The sequence below is a fragment of the Musca autumnalis genome, unplaced genomic scaffold (assembly GCF_047663935.1).
Source record: "Musca autumnalis isolate F117 unplaced genomic scaffold, ASM4766393v1 scaffold_2, whole genome shotgun sequence".
Taxonomy (NCBI): Eukaryota; Metazoa; Arthropoda; class Insecta; order Diptera; family Muscidae; genus Musca; species Musca autumnalis.
In genome coordinates, this window is record NW_027411755.1 from 182,655,789 (window position 1) to 182,681,640 (window position 25,852).

Here is a 25,852-nt window from a genome sequence, read left to right on the forward strand (position 1 = left end):
AGATGGCCGGACAGACATACATATCTATCGACCATGAGAGTGGTAGGTCTTTGCTGATTAATTGTCTTGGGTGTGGTACTTTGCAATGGCAAGTTTCCTCCTATGGATGCTTGCGTGGAACTAAATCATATAATAATAGGAAATAATGTTGAGAATTGCAGCCTATGGTGGATTAAGTGATGGATTTGGCATTTTTGGCGGCGGTGGTCGGTCCATCTGGCTTACCCAATGCTGGTAACCTTGGCTTGTGTCCATAGCTTTATCCTCTTTCGTATATTATAAATTATGCCAAATGTCGTCCTGGAAGCCATCTTCCCGGAAACTTTGGGGGACTTTCCCCTCCATGAATTTGAGTAGCACTCTGATCTGTCTGTTTACCTGTCATTTAAGTCGTTTACTTTCGGGATGTCGTCTCCGACCATAACTGCAGATAAATTATATGTATATCCAAAGTAATAATAATAATTAATTGTTGTCTTTCTTTCTATTCCAGGTGGCGAGGCAGTATTTACAAATTAGTATGGCTGGACTTGGTAGCCTTTATTTTTCTCTACTATTTATTAAATATGATTTATCGATTCACCTTAAAATCCGAACAAAAAATGTAAGTAAAACGTGAATCCGCATTAAAGAGAATATTCTACTTCATCTCACATGTTTTTCCTTTCTTCTTTTTGCAGAATCTTCAAAGCTAGTGCACAGTATTGCTACAATTACAGTGATCTCATACCCAGTCCTTTGTATTGGGTTTTTATGTATCGATTGTGATGACCCCCTGGAATCAATACACCAGTATACCCTAGCCTGATCCCATTGCGGTCTTTGTTAGTGCAAACATATGTAGATGGGCAGGATGAACGTGGTCGTATGGTGAGTCGTACCATTATGCGTTATGTCTGCCTCTGTGTGACAATGGTTATGACGAACATATCGCCACGTGTTAAAAAACGCTTTCCGAATTCATCGAATTTCGTTGAGGCTGGCCTACTTATCGAGAACAAAGATCGTTATTGAGAGTATGAATTAGGGCTTTCCGAGACATTCAAAGCATTGGTTACCAATCGTATGGGCTGCCAGTATTGTAACGAGGGCACGTAAAGAAGGTCGCATACGTGATGATTTTGCGGTAAAGACGATAATCGATGAGCTGAATAAAATAATTTGTATTCACTGCCCCCAATACGACGGTACAAGTTGCATCAGGGGCAAGTTCATACTTCCGAAGAAAATAGCCTGAAAGGTGCAAAAAAAAACCCTATGACACCGCTTGCGGATCTTCATATTCGGCCTTCGTAATATTTTGTCCAAACTTAGTATAAATTCAAAGAGAAGCCATATCGGTCCACTCCTTCAGGTACCTCCCCCACAAAAGTTCAAAAGTGTTCGGAAAAATTGTGCGCACGAGAACTCTTGAAGGGAGTGACCGATTTGGTTCATACTTTACACATCCTAATATATCTACCAGATACATAGATCAGGTCCAAATATGGACTATATTTGTCAATACCTTCGGGTACCTCCCACACAAAATTTACACACTTCCAAAATTATACGATGACCCACTGAAATGACTAGTAGGTGCGATATCTATCGAAAAGATATGACTATGTCGGTTCATTACTTCAAGAACCTCCTCCGCAACACTTTTGAACTTTAATCTTAATCCACATTTTTGTCGGCAAGTGCAATGTCCAAAAGGGCCACGAAATTCTGAAAAGACCCTAAATGCATTCGATCTGACCGTATATGAGGGTATATCTCTGCCGGCAAAGCCAGCTGATACTTTTTTACATGTTTTTACTCGATTTTTTTAATTAATAGGAAATCCCCCATTTGAAGCACTGATTCAACAGAATAGAGAAGTTTTATATGGCGAAAATTGTAGTTTACATTAGTTTTGATTCTATCCAGAACCTGCTAGAATCTGTAAATCGTTACTACGATAACAATTTTTTCATTTATAATATCCAAAAGAATAGTACAAATTAGTAGATTCTTGCAGTACTGGAACAGACCAATTAATTAATGTCGAGTAAAGTGAAAGATTACCACAACATATTTGGAAAATGTACCGTAAAAAATTATTCAAATTTTGGGGATAGTCCGTTCTTCAGCTTAAATAACTTCATCAATATCCATTTTATAATTGAAAGTGCATTTGAATAGGAATATGATTTATTAAATAAGCCATGTGTGTGGGGGTCGAACTTAAACTTAAATTTCTCATGGGTGGGCTAGGCAGCGGTGGCAGACGAAATATTTTGGATTTCCATTGTTTTGGTGGAGTTAATGTTGTTGTTGATTATGAAAACTATTTGAAAGACGACTGACTTTACACTGTAATAATGACAGTATATCCGCATATCTATGTAAATCGAAGCTACATTTTAAGGTGTGCCTAAAAATTTGCTTCTTGTTTTGTTTTTTGGGGACACAGAAAAAAGGTGGCAAATCATTTTCAACTACACAACGACGATGTGTGGCGGTTAATTTTAGTTGTGTCTTTTTACTTTTTCACTAATAATTATTCAGTAACTTCTTTTCAGAGAGTAAGAGAGATTTTACACTTTGATACGAAAATAGAGAAAAAAGTAAAAAGACAGCATTTAGTAATCTTTAGCAAGATAACAGTTGATAACCAAAACAAAAACATTGGCGCCAATGCATGAACGAAAAAATAACTCCAAAGCAATGAAAAAGTTCTTCAATTTTAAGCAAAATAAATAGGAAATAATTAATATATTAATAAAATAATCAATAAATAAACCTGAGTCGTAATACTTATAGTATTTTTCCACAAAAAATAAGATAAACATTGAGCAGCTGACCATTTGCAGATGATTAAAAAACAGCTGATGGAACTTGCTAAAGGTTGCTGGGAAAAATTCTTTCAACAACTTTTAGCAATTTCTCAGCAAACAACTGTCAAACTTGTTATCTCACTTCGCTCTCTTTTACTGAACTTTGGTGTAAAAAAAACAGAATTTAGTAACATTTCGTAATAATTATTACAAATTATAACGTAAAAAGACACACCTTTTATTTACCATTTTGTAGGGTTTTTACATTAGCACAAAAAACTGGTTTTACGTCTGTTGTAGAGTTGGGTAATCTAGTTCCTAGTTCCTCGTACTAGTTCCAAAGCGTATGAGTAACATCATGAAATATAACGTGTGATAGTAAGTATACGCAGTTTGTTCAAAGAAAAAATGTGGGACATTGGAACTGCGAAGTGAACTAGATAGTTCCATATAGTTCCTTTGGCACAACTCTAGTCTGTTGCGTCATTTACCATACAAAAATAAATGACCATAGCTTCGTCATTTATTCTAAACAACGCACGAAAACGCCATACTATTATAAGCAACCCTGTTTTTGCCATAAACTACCGAAAAATGCAACTGTTTTGTGTTGTTGTTGTATGATGGAGAAAAACAAAAAAATAGCAAACCATAAGACAAGTGAAAATAAATGGTTAAAAAAACTATGTTTTTTGATTTTGAATTAATTCATATTAGTTGATAAACGATTGTACTGTGAAATTTATATTTTTTTCGAAAAAATTATCGTGTACGTGTGTTGAGTGATTGTGTGCGTGTGTATTTGTAAACAAAAAACACATGTAAATAAACTTCATTTACAGTCATGGTACAATAATACAGGTAGCATTATCATGCCAGCTGATGGTAACATAATGTGTCAACTGCATTGAATTGATGTCAAATTTTGACACCTTATGTTACCAAGAATTGCCGATGCGGCTACCTGTGTATTTGTACCATGTTTACAGTATAGTCTCCATAATCTGGACACCACATGTTTCGACGATGTCCGGATTACCGAGTATTCACAAAAACACATAATTTTGTAACTTAAAAACTTTAATATCGGATGTTTAATAGACGTCTAAGGTCAACGAATTCATATTAAGCAACTAAAACGGGTTGAGACCGTTATATGCAGCTTTCCTGGTTACCAAATTTACTTCTTTTTTTACTCCTCCAGCGTAATTTAGGTGACATTTCCTGTTATTTTTATTTAAAACTTCTCTACAATTGGCGTATATTTAATCATAGTTTTTTTAAGGATATAAACTTCGGAGCCCATGTACACATATCGATTTCCAGTGTTCATGGGGCATGACCCTGTTAGAGTTCAAATGCACTCATATCATTATGGTAAATACATATATTTTAGCCATTTCTTTGAACATCAGCAAGTGACTTTGCCTTGTCTTCGAAACCATAAAATGCTATTGTTTTGTATAAATATTATAGCGTTCGAATAAGACAATGGAATTTAAATCTATTGGTTGTATAATTACGAGAGTAAAATACAACAATCCGTAGTTACCGGTGATTTTGTATATCAAAGAATGAAAATAAAAGGAATCATGCGTTTTTTTTAAATAATTTATTGCACCTTCTATACAACAAGTGCATGTGTTTTCAACGCATACCTGAGGAGCGGATGATGCTGATGTAGTCGCGCTAGCGCCCTATCCAAATCCAGCACTAGCACTGCTGGCAACAACGGCAGTGCTGGTGGCAGTTTTGGTAGTGATGTTGCCCATGGCAACAGCAACAACGGCAGTGGCTGCGCTGGGGTTGTTGGTGGCGATTTTGACATCAGTAGTAGTAGTGATAGTGATGATGACGATGCTGGCTACATTCACACGCCGCGATGTCCACAAATTGCCCCAAAAAAGGAAAGTAAGTGGTAGTGACCATCCTGTTGCAAAGCTGATAACATCCAAAATGCAAAGAGCCGTTGACTCGGTTATACATGCCCAGAAAATTATATTCGAAATGGCCGAGCTGCACGATGCCCCATTGCAAATGAGGGTCAAGGAAATGGCGGATTACACTAATACCTCGATTTGCGTTAATAACACTGGCCAACAGAACTTTTGTTTCAACCGAAGTTGCAGTTGTTTCTAGATGAAATCGGCGAGTTATTTTCAAATCCGGTCCCGGTTTTTCTCCATCAGCTCTTGTTTTTGAGATATAGCTCAAAATCGGGTTTTACGTGTTAAACCCAGACTTTCGTTATTTTCGGATACAAACAAATATTTTTTGAGGGTTTTTCGACAGTAATATATTAAGGATATGTTGTACGCTCGATACAAATCGTTTTTGAAATAGTTATGGTGAGTATATATCAAAAAAATATAGAAAATATACGACGGACCTTGTAAAAATTGCATATTTTGAGTACTTTAAGCTGTAATTACATCATCGGGGGAAGTTATAGGATCTTCATATGGTACTCCGGATATGCTTAGGGTGTCTACTATATAACCCAGTATTCAAATGTATAATATAAAGTTCATAGCCCCCATGATTCGGCCTTAACCTAAAAATCGCAATGAAGACGGCTAAAGGGAAATAATTTACCAGTGATATCATTACCACATAAGCCATTTACTTTTCAATGGCAGTCTTCATGATGATTTTTAGGTTATGGCCGAATCATGGGCGCTATGAACTTTATATTATATATTTAAATACTGGACTATATAGTAGACACCCTAAGCATATCCGCATTGCCATATGAAGATCCTATGACTTCCCCCGATGACGTAATTACAGCTTAAAGTACTCAAAATATGCAATTTTTACAAGGTCCGTCGTATATTTTCTATATTTGTTAGATATGTATGTACTCACCATAACTATTTCAAAAAACGATTTGTATCGAGCGTACAACATCTCCTTAATATATTAATGTCGAAAAACCCACAAAAAATATTTGTTTGAATCCGAAAATAACGAAAGTCTGGGTTAAACTCGTAAAAACCGATTTTGAGCTATATCTCAAAAACAAGAGCTGATGGAGAAAAACCGGGACCGGATTTGAAAATAACTCGCCGATTTCATCTAGAAACAACTGCAACTTCGTCTGAAACATTCAACTTTTTTAATTTTGTTGAGCAGTGTAATTGGTTCCGACGAACTTCGAAACACATGTTCCCACACGTTTGTGTGAAGAATATTTTAATTGGTTCCAAAAAATTCTTTTTGGAATTTATTTTCTAAATTTTGCACTAAAAATTCATGTGAATGTGGTAATTGATAGAAGTGCTATATAAATGATATTACTAGCATATAAAAACATCAAAATCAGCTCATTTGTGAAAAACTTAATTACATAATAAGTAGTAATAAGTGTACTACTTAAGAATATTTCTGTACGGCAGGAACGCAAAGTCATCGAAAGAAAATGAAAGAACCGAAACACCTAAAAACTCTCGTAGCCGCATATGTAAACCAAATTAACTACTCCCACCGTCATGTGTCTCCACATTGCAGAGAATTCACATAACTATTTTGATAGTTGTCGAAAAATAACAACAACCAATCGTCCACGGTGCTCTGTGTCTATTTTTAGATTCACTTTGGCAGTTTTGTTGAGATGTGTGTTTTACTTACTATTTGTATGTAAGTACTTCCCACTTTAAACTTGTTGTTTTTAAATATGAAAACAACAAATATGAGATTGAGCTCGACTTACATGACGGTGGGAGTAGTTAATTTGGTTTACATATGCAGCTACGAGAGTTTTTAGGTGTTTCGGTTGAATTCGCATTTAATCGAATTCATCAGTCACACTTATTCTTGAGCTCGAGTCGTCATAAAATTGGGGAAGGGTTCTTTGTTTCAATACAAAGAACTAAGAGAACTGATGAGTCCAAGTGGCGTTGGACGAAACTAGTCTTCTCTGCCATCCCCAAAAGTAATCAATTTTAACTACTTCCCACTTTAAACATGTTGTTTTTAAATATGAGAACAACAAATATGAGATTGAGCTCGACTTACATACAAATAGTAAGTATTGTCTGTTATCTGTAAGTTCATGCTGATAACGCTTCATTTGACCTACGCATTTCCACGCAATTGGCCAAAAACCCAAGCTATTCAAAAAAATCGACTTTTTTGTAATTTTCGACTTTTGATGAAAAATTTAAATATGCGATAAAAATTTAATCAAAAATGTTAGAATCATATAAAGTCAGGGATTTGTTAGGAATATAGTAAGAGTATTTTCTCAATCAAAAACCAAGGGATTGGCATGTAAGGATACGCCTATATTACCCTCCAAAATTTTTGGAACTTTTAAAAGATGGCAGCAAAACTATACGTTTTAGAGAAAAAAGTTATTTATTAAAAAATGCTTAAAAATCTTAAAAATATAATTTTCATAAAAAACGTCGCTACGACTACAACAGTTATGGTCCAAGCAGCAACATTATCAGTCGGCCATGGTAGAACAAATACAAGGTAAAGTTAATACTACAACAAATGCAACTCGAACAACAACCACAAAGGAATTTGTTTTTGTTTGTAACGTTACTGCCAGTTGTATTTGTAAACAAAACAAGGAAATGTCTATAAATTATTGGAATTTAAAAAACTAATAATTTTTCACATTTGGTTGAATATTTTGGAAAACATGAATGAAAATTCGTTACATTTTCAATTTTTATGTTTCCACATCATTCCACTAAATGCATAAATTCTCGCAGAAAGTAGAATTGTTGCAGAAAAGTTTGGGGTCGCTGGAAATTCATAGAAAAAGAAGAAGCTGTTTCAATGTTTTGTTTTAGAAATCAAAGAAGCACATGTTTATTAGGGCTTTATTTTTTTAAATTTTAACAAAATACCTCACATATTAACAAACGTTGTATCGCCTCTACAAGCGGTGATTTACTGCGCGGCTTATCGTTCGAACTTGGAGGAGGTTACATATCATTCATATGAAGAAGTCTTTCTGGGAAATGGTTTTTTCCGAATGATATATTTTTTTTCTCAAAAAATATATGTCCCTAATATACATCGAAATATAAATAAATGTATAAAATGTCATATGAAATTTGACACTAACGTTACAACCCAGTTCAGTCAGCTGTGTATTGCTGCTACCTTTTCTTATTCTACCATGTCAGTCGGCGTTCAAACCGATGTTAAAGAATTTGCCGATAAAGGCACTCAATACGAAGAGATGCCACTACCGCCACCAAAAAATGAGGAAAAAGGTTCAAAAATTTCGATTAGAAAGTTTGAAAGTAAGGTATCTGCAAATGTTGAGGCATCACGAAAAAAAGCAATTACAGAATCTTGTAATGAACCGGAACAAATTTCAGAAGAATCTTTTAATGAACCACAAGAAATTGCAGAATCTTGTAATGAACCACAACAAATTTCAGGAGAATCTTTTAATGAACCACAAGAAATTGCAGAATCTTGTAATGAGCCAGAACAAATTTCAGAAGAATCTTTTGATGAATCAGAACAAATTGCGGACAAAGGATATCCTTGTCTTTTTTTTTGCGAAAGGAGGTATGCAAATTTTAATAATTCAAAAAGACACATGCTAAATGCACACAAAGCTTCAAACGAAAAAGTGGCTGAATTAAGAACAAAAAAGGCAAAGGAATTAAAATCTGCTCGGAATGCAGCAAAACTTTTTGTTCCGAATTGCAGCTAAAAATCACAAATGAAGTCATGCAATGCCATTCAGCTGCAAACGATGTACAAAAAAATTTAAAACGGCTATCCAGTCTATGCAACATGCGCACGACAACAACAACGTGGAAAACGCCAACAACGACGAAAATCACTCGTTTGAAATCCTTAAGGATATTATTTTAAGCAGCCCCAAATGAGGGATTTAAATTTCATATCATGAAATAAATTATATAGACAACTTTGTATATTTTTGTATATTGATATGGTTTTACAAAAATGTAAATTCTGGTCCTCATTCATGATCGACGTCTAGTTTGATTAATTTAATTATTATTAATTATTGTCTAAATATTAGACGTTGATTATGGATAGCTACCAACTCCAGTTGCATTGCTAGCAACAAATTTAATAATAGAAATTTCCATTTCTGCATTGAAATTCATACTATTTTACAATTAAATTAACAGCTTAAGTTTCGAAACACTGATATTGAATGAATTCGTTAAAAATTTCGGTCGTTTCACTTATTTTAATTGTATGATTTTCTGTTCTGACAACGAAGTTGCTATCCATAATCAACCCCTTAATTATAATAGCAATCGTCTGTTTGGTGGGAAAGAAATTGCTCACTTCTCATGATTTTCTCTCATCGACAAACAAAATCAGAATTGCAGTAAAAGTACATCAAACTTAGTTAACTTCACAATATGATCTCCAATTTTCATGTTAAATTTCATTTAATTTCTTGATTGATTTTATCGTTTTATTTATTATTTACTGCTTACAAATTATAATCTACACAGTCTTACATAAGTATACGTACGCCCCATAAATCTCGGGTTTTAGAAAAAGTAATGATATTTATGAAATTCCAAGTACACAGTTTTATTTCGTCTCACTAATAAACAATATTTAATACAACAAAAGTATATTCCATAATATAAATAACGGTAAATTTTACAAAAACCAAAAAATGATACTTACAAAAGTATACATACGCCCCAAGGAAATATGAGTATTATCGTACAATTTATGGAATTAGCAGCAAAATTTATACATTTTATTGTTTTGGCGAATGTGTCTGAGTGTCCGAGATATATTTTAGAGAAAAAAAAAATAATTTTTTGGGTGTTAAGTGCCGTTATTGAATGCCAAACTTCTTCTTCCGTTCTCTCTTTTACGAGTTTTACCATTAAAAAGTACGGGAACGAAGCTATTATCTACAGTGAATCACAGTCAAAAGTATCCACTTCAGTTTCTTTCATTAAAACTGCGATTGCTAATAACGAAATTCAGGTAAATTTAGATAAAAAAATAAATGTGGTTAAACAACATCGATTTCTACCTCACAGTGAAAAGTATCCACTCTAAAAGTTTCATGAAACAAAAAGGATTTCTTAGGTGTTTAGCACTTGGTATGACATCCTTTGTTGTCCTTTACAGCTTGTAATGAACCGGAACCTATGACACCTTAATTGGTCCATATGACCAAAACAGGTTAAAGTTGTCTTCATTGCTCTCATTGGCAGCCTGTTTTGGTCATATGGACCAATTAAGGTATGTCATAGGGCAAATAACGCCTTGGACCCCAAACACACAATTTCAGAAGTAAAGCACAGAGGAGACTCTGTTGTGGTATGGCGTTGTATGAGTGCTTCCGGTGTAGAAAATCGTGTCTTTATCGAAGGAATTGAGGATAAGATGTATTATTTAAACATTCTGAAGGATTATTTAAAATTTAGGCGCTGAAAAAATGGGATTTGGGACAACATTCCAATTTTATCAATATATGAGCCCAAGCACAAATCACATATTTTTCCAAAATGAATTTGTAACTATCCAAAAGTGATTAAAACACCTCCCCGATCCCCGGATTTGAATCCTATAGATAATTTATGGAGGATTTTGGAGACAAATATAAAAAATTGTAACATCTAAGGTATAGGAACCCTGAAAATGCCTTGCAGGAAGGATGGGGAAAAATTCAGATATCGTGCACCGAAAAATTAGTTAAATCTTTGCCAAAAAGCTGTAAAGGATAACAAAGGATGTCATACCAAGGGCTGAAACCCTAAAAAATCCTTTTTGTTTCATGAAACTTTAAGAGTGCATACTTTTCACTGTGAGGTAGAAATCGATGTTGTTTAACCATTTTTATTTTTTATCTAAATTTACCTGAATTTCGTTAATGTTATTTTATTATATTTAGGTTAAGACACTAATGTAAAAATATAAAAAGGAATGAAATCACTACCACTTCCACTTACTTTCCTTTTTTGGGACAAATTGTGGGCATCGCGGCTAGTGCATGATGGACTGCTTGGTATCAGCTTTGCAACAGGATGGTCACTATCACTTCCACTTACTTTCCTTTTTTTGTGACAATTTGGCATCGCGGCGTGTGCATGGTGGACTGCTTTTGTAGCCAGCATCGTCATCATCACTGTCACTACTACTACTGATGTCAAAATCGCCACCAACAACCCCAGCACTGCCACTGCCGTTGTTGCTGTTGTCATGAGCTCATCATCATGAGTGCTAGTGCTGGATTTGGATCGGGCGCTAGTGCGACTACATCAGCATCATCCGCTGCTCAGGTATGCGTTGAAAGCACATGTTTTTGAATAACTTATTTAATTTTTTTCTTATTATTACTTTCTAGGCTGCAGCTACGGCAACTGCTAATGCATCAGCAAGTTTTATGGCCGTTGTTAGTGCCCCGGCAAGTTCAAGTGCTACAGCAAATGCTGGCAGCATTGGCTTGCCCAATACCCAATGTTAGCAACATTGGCTTGCCCAATGCAGCCAGCTTTGGTTTAGGAGGTCTTTCTGCTGTTTTAGGCAGTTTTGGTGCTGGAATTTCCGGTTGATCTGGCGTTAAGGCTGGCTATGGCGGAAGTTCTGGTGCCTCTGTTGGACTTTTCGGTCGTTAAAATGTATGTGAAATGTATACGATTGCAGTTTGTAAATATAATTCAAAGTAAACCCAAGTTTGTTATTTAACAAGCTGATTAGGTGCTGCGGAAAACACATTTGTAGGAGATAATCCATAATGTTTCTTGTTTGCATTCCCTTGGTGGTAGTTAGGAGAGGTGTTAAGAACAAAAAAGTTTGGTCATTTAATAACAAACTAATTAGTTAAGTATACACAGGTGTAGGTACAAATAGGTCGCTCATTAATATTTGTCTTCAATCGTGAACAGGTATACGTGTCCTTTAGGCAATACATTATCCTTTAATTAATGCCCTTCTATTGGCTTTATATGCATTTGGTTTCCTTGCATTTTATGATTCTTATGATGTTCAGCAGAATGTGTCACATCTACACATATATAGATATATATTGTTGTTATTAGGATTAGTGAACGAATGATGCATTTAATGAATCATCATTTATTTTTCATTTGGTCATTAAGGAGGTAATTGATGCCAGCCACAGGTTTGATATGCGTTCTACTATCATCCTGTACCTCATTGAAATCATCATTGAAATTTGTTTTCTTCAAATGCAAAAAAAAAAAATGTTGTTTCCTTTCGGTTAAAATATGTATCTATATATATAAAAATGGTGTAAAAAATGTATAGTAATTCATAAAATGAGAACGGCTAGGCCGATTTCTGTAAAATTTTTTGTCAGTTATTCGTATTTTCGAGGAGAAGGTCTTTACAGAAGAAAATTTTGGAAAATCTCTCTGGAAAAGTCGGAAAATTGGAAAAATCGAAAATTGAGTTTTTTAATGAAATTTTATTCCTTAATAGCGAGACGAAGTTCGCCGGGTCCGCTAGTTTTCTATAAACTTTAAACTACAACAATAATCCGGGTAAGTAGAACATGCGTGTATAATTTTAAACACACACTCACTTGCTAACTCTCCCATTGCAACTGTATGGTTTTTCTACCCTTCAACCATCGTTGGCTGACTGTGATAATCAACAGTATTTTAAACCTAGCGTTGTGTAGCTTAGTTCCCTTTAAAATCTATGTTGTGTGTTCCTTTTCTCTAAAGGAATTAGTCCATTAGGCTTGCGATTAGTGAGAAAGTCCCTTGGAACTGTATAATGTATTCCAATGATATTTTATCTAGAAATGTTTAAAACATTTGAAGCGTTGAGATTAAGAGCTTAGTTTTTGGATTTTTTAAATTCTCCAACTCATTTTTTAGTTACCGGCAAAAATCGGTAAAATTAAAACGCAAAATTAGGAATGAAAAGTTTAAATAAAAATTTACAGCACTCTTGCTATAGGCAGATCTTAACGACTACTTTTTTTGATCGCTAACTTACTGAAACCCGAAATTATAAGCAATTTAATTTTATCGATAAAATGAAAGTGCAATAAATTGTTTAAAAAAACACATGATTGCTTTTATTTTCATTCTTTGATATACAAAATCACCTGTAACTACGGATTGTTTTATTTTATTCTCGTAATTATACAACTAATAGATTTAAATTCCATTGTCTTATTCGAAATCTATAACCTTCATACAAAACAGTAGCATTTTATGGTTTCGAAGACAAGGCAAAGTCACTTGCTGATGTTCAAAGAAATTGCTAAAATATATTTACCATAATGATATGAGGAGTGCATTTGAATTCTAACAGGTTCATGCCCCATGGACACTGGAAATCAATATGTGTACATGGGCTCAGAAGTTTATATCCTTAAAAAAACTATGATTAAATATACACCAATTGTAGAGAAGTATTAAATAAAAAAACAGGAAATATCACCTAAATTACGCTGGAGGAGTAAAAATAAGAAGTAAATTTGGTAACCAGGAAAGCTGCATAAAACGGTCGCAACCCGTTTTAGTTGCTTAATATGAATTCGTTCACCTTAGATGTCGGGTTATTATCTAGTAAACGTCCGATATTAATGTTTTTACGATACAAAATTATGTGTTTTTGTGACTACTCGGTAATCCGGACATCGCTGAAACATGTGGTATCCGGATTATCGAGACTATACTGTAAATGAAGTTTATTTACATTTGCTTTTTGAGTCACAGCCACACGTACACGATAATTTTTTCCGAAAAAATATAAATTTTACAGCACAAATGTTTATCAACTAATTTGAATTAATTCAAAAACAAAAAAAAACATAATTTTTGCAAGTTTTTTTTAACCATTTATTTTCGCTTTTCTTATTGTTTGCGTATTTTTGTTTTTCTCCATCATACAACAACAACACAAAACAGTTGCATTTTTCGGTAGTTTATGGCAAAAAACAGGGTTGCTTAATTTAGTATGGTGTTTTCGTGCGTTGTTTAGAATAAATGACGAAGCTATCGTCATGTATTTTTGTATGGTAAATGACGAAAAATGTTGCATGTTTTAGCAAATAAATGACACAACAGCCGTAAAACCTGTTTTTGTGCTAATGTAAAAACCCTACAAAATGGTAAATAAAATTAACCACCGCACATCGTCGTTGTGTAGTTGAAAATGATTTGCCCCCTTTTTTTCTGCGTCCTCAAAAAACAAAACAAGAAGCATATTTTTAGGCACACCTAATAATGTGGCTTCGATTTACATAGGTATGCGGATATGCTGTCATTATTACAGTGTAAGGTAGTCGCCTTTAAAATAGTTTTCATAATCAACATAATCAACAACAACATTAACTCCACTAAAACAATGGAAATCCAAAATATTTCGTCTGCCACCGCTGCCTAGCCCACCCATGAGAAATTCAAGTTTAATTTGGAATTAATAAAATTAAGTTATTTGAATTTGTTGTGGTTTTCAACCCTCGTTCGACACCCACACACATCGCTTATTTAATAAATCATATTCGTATTCAAATGCACTTTCAATTATGAAATGGATATTGATGAAGTTATTTAAGCTGAAGGACGGACCATCCCCAAAATTTGAATAATTTTTCACGGTATATATATGTTGTGGTAATTTTTCACTTTACTCGACATTAATTAATTGGTCTGTTCCAGTACTACAAGAATCTACTATCCTAAAGGAGTGGATCGATATGGCTTCTCTTTGAACTTATACTAAGTTTGGACAAAATATTACGAAGACCAAATGGTCTAAAACCATTATTTCGATGAGGCACATTTTGCCCGTATGAAAGTGTATATACCCTCGTTATCATAAATTCTGAGGGTATAAACAACCAGTCGGCTCTGCCGACAGCTAAATCTCCTCAGCCTATGAATGTACAACCAACAATAACAGAAGTGGTGGTGGTGGTGCATAATTATTCAATGTCCAGATTCTTAATGTGATTTTTATACCCTCTGCCATTTGATACGACCAAAATTGTGCCTTATCGAAATAATGGGTTTAGACCCCAAGTAGGTTTGGACGAAATCCGTTTCAAAAAATTTAGAGTTGATTTTGAAATGTCCGTCTATCTGGCTGACTGGTGCGCACGAACGGATCAACAGATTTGCTTAACATTTTGGGTATTGTAATATTTTATACAAACTTATGGTCTGTTCCAGAACTGCAAGAATCTACTAATTTTTACTATTTTTCCGATAACATAAAGAAAAGTCTATAGTCGGACGGAACCGACCATGGGATACCCTATACCACTATCCCTGGACAATCGCTCTCCACGGAACTTCTTTTCAATGATTGTGAAAATTTAATTATCAAATATCAGAGATGTAATGTATAATACTTATGACCAAAACCAAAAAGTTATCTAGCATGACAAAGACATTTTTGTAGCAGGAAAGGAGAATTTAGTTCACACTAACTAAAATGTAATGAAACCCTTATGTAGTACTACTACTTCCGTTGTTTAACCGCTACGTTATTGAAATTTTTACCAATTTCACACAAAAGTTTCAGTCCATTTAACCCGCTAAGTATTATCTGATCTTCACGTTGGTTTGTGCGCTTCTTCTTCATCATAAATTCAAACTTTGTTTAAAATTTTGCGGGTTATTATTTTGACCTACAGAGCCCCTAGAAAATTGGTTAAAATTTTGTTTTTGGTCCCCTGAACATTTCACAATCATCACCAAATACTAATCATTTCTATTGTGGCCCGAACCCAACCTCCTTAAAAATTCGTTACAATCGGTCCATAATTGCGGCCTTAAGCTTGTTTACAATTTTTAATGGACGGACACACATCGCTAAATCGCTTTATCTCGCCGAGATATGAATTTCGGCATACCAAATGAGGGGTCTAGGACGAATATTTCGTGGTGTTACATAAACTTTTGGAGAGACAATATGTAGCATGGGATAAAAATGTGGTTCTCTACACAGAACCCATTATATATTAGGCAGTAGGCCCGTTATCTAGCAAACACTTTATTGCAATTTACATCAGAGGAAACGTCAGTAGTTTTTTCCATATGTAGGCTGCTTTGCGAAATATATATCGGCCTTTTTGTAGAAAATTTACTTCTGTTGAAACTGAGGTATGGGGTATTGTATCTCGCGAATTGTTGTAATATACCATAACTTTTGAACTCATTTAGGTAAAATAAACTGTTTTAGCACGATTCACCGATGGATTTCTTAAAATTATAATTCGAGTGGAAGCTGTGGTCATATTAATGTAAAAAAATAGAAAAAAATCGTTGAAGGAAACGAGTTTTTTTAAGTCAATTTTCAATTAGTGGCTTTACAATACAATGTAGAGTATAATGTTCAAAGAAGAAGTTAAAGAATACACTTCAGAGATGAAGTTTCTAATGTATGATTTTTTAATATAACCACCGCATCAATCTCAAACGGATGCTGACATTTTGAAGACTGAAAAATTGGGTTTTTTGAATTTTTGCTCTAATCGGAACGCGCAACTGTACTCGTTTAAAAACTGACTATGAGATTGTAGTACTCGCGATTACGCATTTTTTGATGTATAACTCGGGCGTGTAGCTCTCAAAGGTTTACAACAATCTCAGCTTAAAATCGAAATTTTTGTGCGTATTTTTATACCCTCCACCATAGGATGGGGGTATATTAAGTTTGTCACTACGTTTGTAACTACTCGAAATAATTATTGTAGACCCCACAAAGTATATATATTCTTGATCAGCGTGCAATTCTACATCGATATAGCCATGTCCGTCCGTCTGTCCGTCTGTGGAAATCACTCTAGCGTCCGAACGGATTGACGTAGGTTGATGAAATTTTGGGGAAATATGTTATATTTACGTAGGACTTTTGGTATTGAAATCGGGCTATGTAGGTCCACGCTTTCGTATAGCCCCCATACAAAATGACGCGTGACGCGTCGTCGTTTTAAGGAATTTTTAAGATATTTGGCTAATTTTACCACCGATTTGGTTGTAATTCGGTACTTTGTGTCTCCAGAGGCCAAAAAATATTCCTACCAAAGTTGGGTGATATAGGTCCACGTTTTGGTATAGCCCCCATATAAGGCCCCATATAAAGTACGCGTCATTTTAATATATTTTGAATGTATTAGACACATTTGACCACAGAATTGGTTGTAATTTGGTATTTTGTGTCTTCAGAGGCCAGAAAACATTCCTACCAAAGTTGGGTTATATAGGTCCACGTTTTGGTATAGCCCCACATAAGGCCCCTTATAAAGTACGCGTCATTTTAATATATTTTGAATGTATTAGACCCATTTGACCAAAGAATCGGTTGTAACTTTGTATTTTGTATTTCCAGAGGCTAAGAAACATTTCTACCATAAAATGTTTATATAGGTCCACGTGTTGATATAGCCCCCATAATACAATATCTCCCGATTTTCGATATTTTGAACGTTTTAGCCTCATTATCACACCGAGATGGCTGAAATTTTGTATTTAGTCTTCTTTAGACGTATAAAACTTTCCCCATAGAACGGTACCTTCCGAATTTCGGTATTTTGAAGGTTGTGGCCACATTAATCCACCGAAATGGCTGAAATTTGTGGTGGAGGGTATAAAAAGTTCGGCCCGACCGAACTTAACGCTTTTCTTACTTGTTTTTTTTAAAAACAGTTTTTTGGATTCAAAACTTACAAATGTCTTTCGATTTCAGTGGAAACCCGCGTGAATTTAGTTTTTTTACGTTCTGAATCTAACAAGCCTTTGCGCGTCTAAATCCATCCACTAGATCGGCGGATATGATACCCCTCAAATTTCGAAAATATGCAAAAAATATTTTTGAAAATATCGCGTATTTAGACGCGTTTTAGATGTGTTATTCCTACTTAGATAAATAGAGAGAAACGCATATTTAAAATGTTCGAAAACAGATATTGAAAAACGTTCGCGAATCCGGAGATATAATAGATTTTTTCTAAAAACTGAATGCGATGCTACATCCACGGTTCTTGATGGATCGCATTGAAATGACATAGGATGATGTATTTTTAATGGTGATCATTGAAATCGGATGCGCATAAAATGAAAATGTACTTCGTGGAAATTATGGACATTTTACTGTTTTTTGCACCATAACATGCAACTGATGCTACATCGTGGTCGTCAAATGGAATTTCACAAAGTGTATATCAAATAAGAGGGATTGATTCGCTGTTTTGGAAAATCGGATGCGCATCTTGTGATTTCCACTATTACGCGGTTTCTATGCATTTCAAATGTTGTAATATTCAATATAACATTATTTTAATGTTATGCCACAATTGGAATTCCTTGTGATTTAATATAATGTTCTAAAAATATTTGCGAATAGGAAAACTATAAGTGAAAAAGTTGTTGCAACGGAATATCTTCATTATTGCGTGCAATTTGGACGAAAATGACGAAGAACTTAATCATTTTTTTTTCTTCAACATTTCCTATAAAACCATAAAAAAATAAAATTAGAATAACATAATTTTTATTTTTTTCGTCACATTTTCATTGTATTTTTGCAAATAACACGAATACTATAGCTCCAAACTTCACGACTTAGGTTTCATTTTATTCCTCACAATGTCTGGATGCTGCTATAATTTTGTATATATTTTTTGTAAGTATAAGCGCTATTGTTTCAAAAATATGTTTGTAAATACGTGAAATTATTTAACAAATTTAATTTTTCGCGAATCCATTGAAACTTTTTGAATTTTTTTGCATATTCTCAAAGGGTGCGAATTCAGTTAACGACAATTGGATATAACAGCTTACTATATTAAGCCGCGATTTTTTTAGAATTTTTTTTAATTAGCATAATTAAAACGGTCATATCTTTTGCGCGCAACAATCAAAGTTGGTAACGAAAACAGATTTGGAATGACGATTTTTTTCTTAATCTATGTACCAAAAATCATAGATGTAGTATCAAAATTTTTTTTGATTTTTTTAAAATGGAAAAGACGATTTTAGACATTTTTGCTGATATGTCCTCAAGGAATTAAAATATCGACCAAAAATAAAATTTTTATATTTTTCATACAAAAGTAATGGTCCATTTCACCTGCTAAAGAATATTAGACCATCATTCAAAATTTTAGGCATCTTTTTCGACCTATACTCTTACCCGATGCAAAATTTCGTGACTACTGATGTATAATTGCGACTTCTAGCGAGTTTATTATTACACTACAAACAAATAACGGAATATATTAGGCTGTAACTCTGTTATCTGATCATGCACACCAACATAATTGGCATCAATTGAAAGGTCAAGCGTTCCACTTTCAAGTATATCTCACTTGTCCGGAATGTCACTTCCAGGAATTAAGATATAAGCTGTATATTAAAAATTTTCACAATATTCACATAAAAGTTTTGGTCCATTTAACCTTCTAAATATTATCCGATCGCCATCTCAAATTTCAAGCTTCTCCTTTGTGATATACTCTTACCTTATTTAAAATTACCCGTTGATCGGACTATTATTGAGACCTACAGAGCCGCTAGAAAATTGGATAAATATTATGTTTTTGGTCCATTTCACCCGCTAAATATTTCACGATCATCACCAATAAGAATAGGGATCTCTTCTGATCTGAACCCGACCTCCATACAAAATTTCGTGACGATCGGTCCATAATGGCGGCCTGGAGCGTGTTTACAATTTATAATGGACAGACGGACGGACGGACTGACGGACGGACACACATCTCAAAATCGCTTTATCTCGTCGAGATATGAAGATTGGTATACCACATTGGGGGTCTCCGACGAATATTTCGCGGTGTTATATGAATTTTTACCAAAACAAACTTATAATACCCTTTTCCACATTGTGGTATCTATATATATAAAAATGGTGTAAAAAATGTATAGTAATTCATAAAATGAGAACGGCTAGGCCGATTTCTGTAAAATTTTTTGTCAGTTATTCGCATTTTCGAGGAGAAGGTCTTTGCGGAAGAAAATTTTAGAAAATCCCTCTGGAAAAGTCGGAAAATTGGAAAAATCGAAAATTGAGTTTTTGTATGAAATTTTATTCCTTAATAGCGAGACGAAGTTCGCCGGGTCCGCTAGTAGGGTATAAAAATGCTATCGTAGTAAAAAATAGTATCTTCCTGCAGGTTCTGGAACAGGCATTCAGTTTATTTTCGAAAATAGGCCAATATCATTCCATTCCTTCCGGTACCTCCCCCACAAAAATTCAAAATTTTTCTCAAAAGGGAGTAACCGAATTGGACATAACTTTGCATATGGTAATATCACTTTGATGCCTGTATCAGGTTTGAATATGGACTAAATCGGTATACTACTTTATGTACCTCCCACACAAAATTTAGGAAAAGTGCAGCATCAAAAAAGCCTGCCGGCGCACAGTGGGAAAAACTACTGATCTAGAGTGCAGAAAATAAAAGTCGATCTTTTATTGTATGTTTATCCATAAATTTGATAACAATAGCTTTGAATTGACAGTTTTATTGGTCAAAATTGTATAGCTCCGATAGAACAGTACCTCCCGATTTTCGGTATTTTGAAGATTTCTGCCATATTACCCAATCGAAATGGCTAAAATTTGGTATGTAGTCTCAGTTAGGAGTATAAATTTTTCCGACAGAGAATTGTCGGTGCAGGTCCACGTTTTGACATAATCCGCATAGGACGGTACCGGCCGATTTTGGTAATTTTGAAGGTTATAGTCACATTATCCAAATTAAATAGCTGAGATTTGGTATTTAGTCTTCGTTGGGAATATAAAACAGAGACCGACAGAGAATCATCAGTACAGGTCCACGTTTTGATATAGCCCCCATAGAACGATATCGCCCGATTTTTGGTATTTTTAAAGCTTCAGCCACATCATCCAATCGAAACGGCTCAAATCTGGTTTGAATATACATAATTTGCGATGGAGGGTATAATAAGCGTTCAAAATTAACCCATCGTGCACTTTTCAGTAATAAAAACTTGTAGTTAGCAGTTGGTTTAGAGATCCTTTACGACTTTCATTTTCGTACTTCCCCCCATTTCCTAGGAACACGAGGACGGAAGTTTTCAATTGTTATTTTCTTCTCTGCTATGATGTGATCAATGCGCTAAATTGGCATATTTTCTTAAAAATAGCGAAAAGTCAAAAATAAATATCTAGATCCGATCTGATCCGATTTTATACTTTACCTCTGTTTTAATAGCAGAAAAGGAATAAAATGGTCATAACATATAATTAGCCGTAACTTCTAAATCATCATAACTTTTGGCTTGTAAAACTGTTTAATTTAGTTAAATACCTTTACGATTAACAAAAAATACAAAAGATTTGACAAACAGCACAGGTCTATAGCAATTTTACAACTAAAATGTACCGTTATTCGATTCCGACCCTGCAAACCATTGGAAGATTGTTGGACGATTTTTCGACCAGATTTTTCTTCAACGCTTCTTTCCGGCGATCTTTTAGCGAATTTTTATATAAAATTCACCAATGCGAGTAATTTGCCATTCGTAGACGATTCTCAAAAATGATTGTTTATAATCAATCGCTACGACAAGTTACCTGTTATGCTTCTCGGCGATCTTTCCGCGAAATTGTGTTATGTTCCGCTATTGTTAGAGCAGGCGAATAATATATTATTCTTCCGAACCCCGATCACGCGATTGTTACTAAATTTTTTGATTTGGTTGCTTATAATTCTCATATACACATTCTGCATAACTTTGGTATAAATGACACGTATTATATTATGAGTATTGACAAACATAGTACATGTCTGGGTTTTGCCAAGTTGAATTAAGAAAGGCCCGAGAAGCAGTATAAACCACTATGTCATAAAGAATGATAATAAATTATAACAAATCAGAAAATAAAACAAAAAGTATAAAAATCAAAGACAAAAAGTGAAAGAAACAAAAAACAAAGAAAAATGAAAAATAAATTTTCTTTAATTTTTTGTTTATATTTTCTTCTTCTTAAGATCTTCCAAATGATTCGTCAGCGAATCTTGGTCGCGATTCGCATTCCATAAACGCTTACTTTAGGTTGGTGTTACGCAGAAGATTTTAAGGCGATATCGCCTGCGAAAAATTATTCGCCCAGGAAAATCGCGTATTATTCTTAGGCGATAGAAATGGTTTGCAGGGGACTGATCAATGGTCAACCCTCTAGTCTAATACTGCACTAATTTCATTGTTTCTCTCAAGTTTGTCAAAAATTATTTTGTGTCGTTGGTGAATGAAACAATTCGGCCCAGCATAGCTGAAGTACATTTCAGTAATCGTACGGTATTCGTCTTTTTGCATTTAAAAGTTTGTGGTTTTGTTTTGTTTGGAAAACGAAACGATTCAGAGAAACTGAAAAGTTTGTGACTTTGTGTGATTGGTACGGGAATCTTCATGTTTGTGTGCGTTCGTTGGTATTGAGTGTATAACACCGGCCAAGGTGAGTTGAATCCAAGTTGATGTTATCGACGCACAGTGCGTCAACAGAACTTGGACCAACTTTGGCAATTGGTACCTAAAATCTTAAAGTCCTAAATACATCCAACGTTTGAGTAAACTTTGTTGCCATTTCTGGAAGATGAATAAAGGAAAAAGTGCTGCCAAGTTTCAATATTTGTTTATTCTTCTACCAGAAATGACACAAAACTTTACTCAAACGTTGGATGTGTTTAGGGCTTAAGCTAGTTGAGTAGTTCATCTACCTCGGTACCGCCATAAACAGAACAAACACATCAGTTGTGAAATAAGAAGAAGAAAAGTATTGTCCAACAGATGCTATTTTGGCTTAAGGAAACAGTTTAAAAACCAGTTGGAAAAGACCAATGTCGGGCGGGGCCGACTATGTAATACCCTACACCAGTCGAAATATGTAAAAATGGAATAATTAGTATACATCCCAATACGCAAATTGGAGCCATATTTGGGGAAAATCGTTAAAATACCTAAAATCGGGAGGTACTGTTATATGGGGGCTACAAAAAAACATGGACCTATCTTAACAATTTTAAGTGGCGAAATTTCGTGGCCACTGGGAACCACATATGTAAAATTTCAGCTAGTTCAAGCAAAAAATGTGGCTAAGATCCCTAAAATACCTTAAATCGGGAGGTATCGTTATATGGGGACTATACCGAACCGTGGACCTATCTTGACAATTTTTAGTGGAGCAATTTCGCGGCCATTGAGAACCTCAAATGTAAAATTTCAGCTAGTTTGAGCAAAAAATGTGGCTAAAATCCATAAAATACCTTAAATCGGTAGGTATCGTTATATGGGGACTATACCGAAACGTGGACCTATCTTGACAATTTTTAGTGGAGCAATTTCGCGGCCATTGGGAACCTCAAATGTAAAATTTCAGCTGGTTTGGGCAACAAATGCGGCTAAGATACTTAAAATACCTTAAATCGGGAGGTACCGTTATATGGGGGCTATACCAAAACTTGGACCGATATAGCCCATCTTCGAACTTGATCTTCCGACGGCTAAAAAAATGGTATTCCCCAATTTTCAGCAAAATCGGTCAACAAATGCGACCTGTATGTTGCGAACGGACGGACGGACATGCATAAATCGACTCAGAAAGTGATTCTATGTATATCCCTAGAAGGAACTGTGGGTCTATCTCGCTTCCTTTTGTATGTTACATACAAATGCACTAACACATAATACCCCTTACCACATAGTGGTGTAGGGTATAACAAAACCACATCTCGTCACGCCACGCCTTCATATAGCCCCCATAGAACGGTACTTCCCGATTTTCGGTATTTTGACGGGTGTGACCTCAATATTCCCCCGAAATAGTTGAATTTTGGTACTTAGTCTTCGTTGGTGATATAAAACTTTCCCCCATAAATTTGTCGATACAGGTCCACGACTGCATATAGCCCACATAGAACGGTACCTCCCGATTTTCGTTATTTTACAGATTGTGGCCACAACAGCCCACCGAAATGGCAGAAATTTGGTATTTAGTCTTCGTTGGTGGTATAAAATTTTCCCGTCTTCCTATATCTCTATAGAAGCGTACCTCTTAAAAAACTTTTAATTGAAAGTTTTAGCCACATTATCTTACCGAAATATAGGAAACTTGGTATTTAGTCTTTTTGAGTCTAAAAAGGGAGATCGATATTTTGATACAGGTCTCATAGAACGGTACCTCTCGAATTTCGGTATTTTGAAGGTTAGCCACATTGTTTTACCGAAATTGCTTCAATTTGGTATTTAGTCTTCTTCGTAAACGTAAGGAAAATAATTGTTCCATTTTACTTCCATATGTTCGTGGTGGAGGGTATAACAAGTTCGGCCTGTCCGAACTTAATGCCGTTCTTACTTGTTTGTAACTAATTTTAACAAATGTTGGCATTCTGAGTTCTTAGTAAATAGAAAAAAATCAACAATATATGTATGAGCTACTTCGATGGTCTTGGCCAAATTTTCCAATTGCTTAGGCTCTAAATATTTCAATAAATGACCTGTTCCAGTACTGCAAGAATCTACTAATTTTTACTATTTTTCCCGATAAGATAAAGGAAACAATGTTATCGTAGTAAAAAATAGTAGCTTCTTGCAGGTTCTGGAACAGAGCAAAAATTGTCAATGTAGGTCTATGTTTCGAAGTGGCCCCCATATAAAATTACCTCCAGATCTTACCTATTTCGAGGGTCTTGGCCACATTTTCCAATCGATTTGGCTGAAATTCTACTCGTTTCTTTTGAAGTAGAAAACTTTCCTGCAAAAATTGTTCAATATTGGTATGTATTGGTCTGTTCCAGAACTGCAAGAATCTACTAATTTTTACTATTTTTTCCGATAACATAAAGGAAAAACTGTTATCGTAGTAAAAAATAGTATATGCATATATGTTCTGTTCCAGAACCTGCAAGAAGCTACTAATTTTTACTACGATAACATTTTTTCCTTTAGGTTATCGAAAAAATAGTAAGAAATAGTAGATTCTTGCAGTACTGGACCAATATATTTTGGTATAGCCACAGTGTTGTCAAATTTGACGATTTATCGTCATATTGACGATATTTTTGGCTCAAAATTGGGAAATGACGATTTGACGATTTTATGACCTGAAATAATAACTACTTTTCAACCCATGGTAGAACAATAAATAAATTCCAATAATATAGAGATTTCCTTCTTTTGTTTACATATGTATGCTGGTGACACTAACATTACAAACAAAGACAAATTCCTATGTGGTTGTTGTGGAGTTGTATTTGTTTCCAAATACTATTGACGATTTCCGATCATTAACTGTCGGCAATGCTGTATAGCCCCAATATAACGGTACCGCCCTCTTCCACACTCCCTACCGATAGTGTCTGGGTGGTGAAATATTCCAAATGGAATGGATGGTATTAGGTCAGAAGAGCAAAACCCCAAAAGGGTTTTGTTTTCTCAGACCAAATTATGGTTTTATGTTAAAGTTCCCATATAAGTATATCCTCAAGTCCACATTCCCGACTGATATTGTCTGGGTGGTGAACATTTCTAAATGGAAATGGTGGTATTAAGTCAGAAACTCTAAAAGGGCTTTGATTTCTCAGACCAATTCTTTATTTTATGATAAAGTCCCCATATAACGGTACCACCCACCCAAGTCCATTTTCCCGACCGTTATTTTCTGGGTTGTGAAACATTCCAAATGGAATTGATGGTATTAGGACAGAAGAGCAAACCTCCAAAAGGTCTTTGAATTCTCAGGCCAATTTTTTATTTAATGGTAAAGACAAAGGGCCCCCTAATATAAACCTTATTATGAGTGTCTTTGGAGAAATTAGAAAAAGGAACAACAGGATTCGTCTCATTGTCCATCATGACAATGTGAGCTCTGAGACATCGATTGAAATCAGCGCCTTATTGATCCGAGAAAACGTGAAATTGATGGGTCATTCACCGTACAGCCCACAAAGGGGCCAAATAAAATAACGGCACTTAATTGAAAAATCGAAACATATGTTTTCCTATGTGCAGCTCCTTATTGACCGGACAAAACGTGGAATTGATTGGTCATTCGCCGTACAGCCCTGACTTGGCACCCAATGACTATTTTTTATTCCC

At 34.9% G+C, this 25,852-nt stretch overlaps 1 protein-coding gene across 1 annotated transcript in view; it reads right to left on the reverse strand.

Moving 5' to 3' along the window:
• The window catches only part of Ret (protein kinase receptor Ret oncogene), a 114,626-nt gene that overhangs the window by 87,053 nt on the left and 1,721 nt on the right, over positions 1-25,852 (reverse strand). The window lies entirely within an intron of this gene.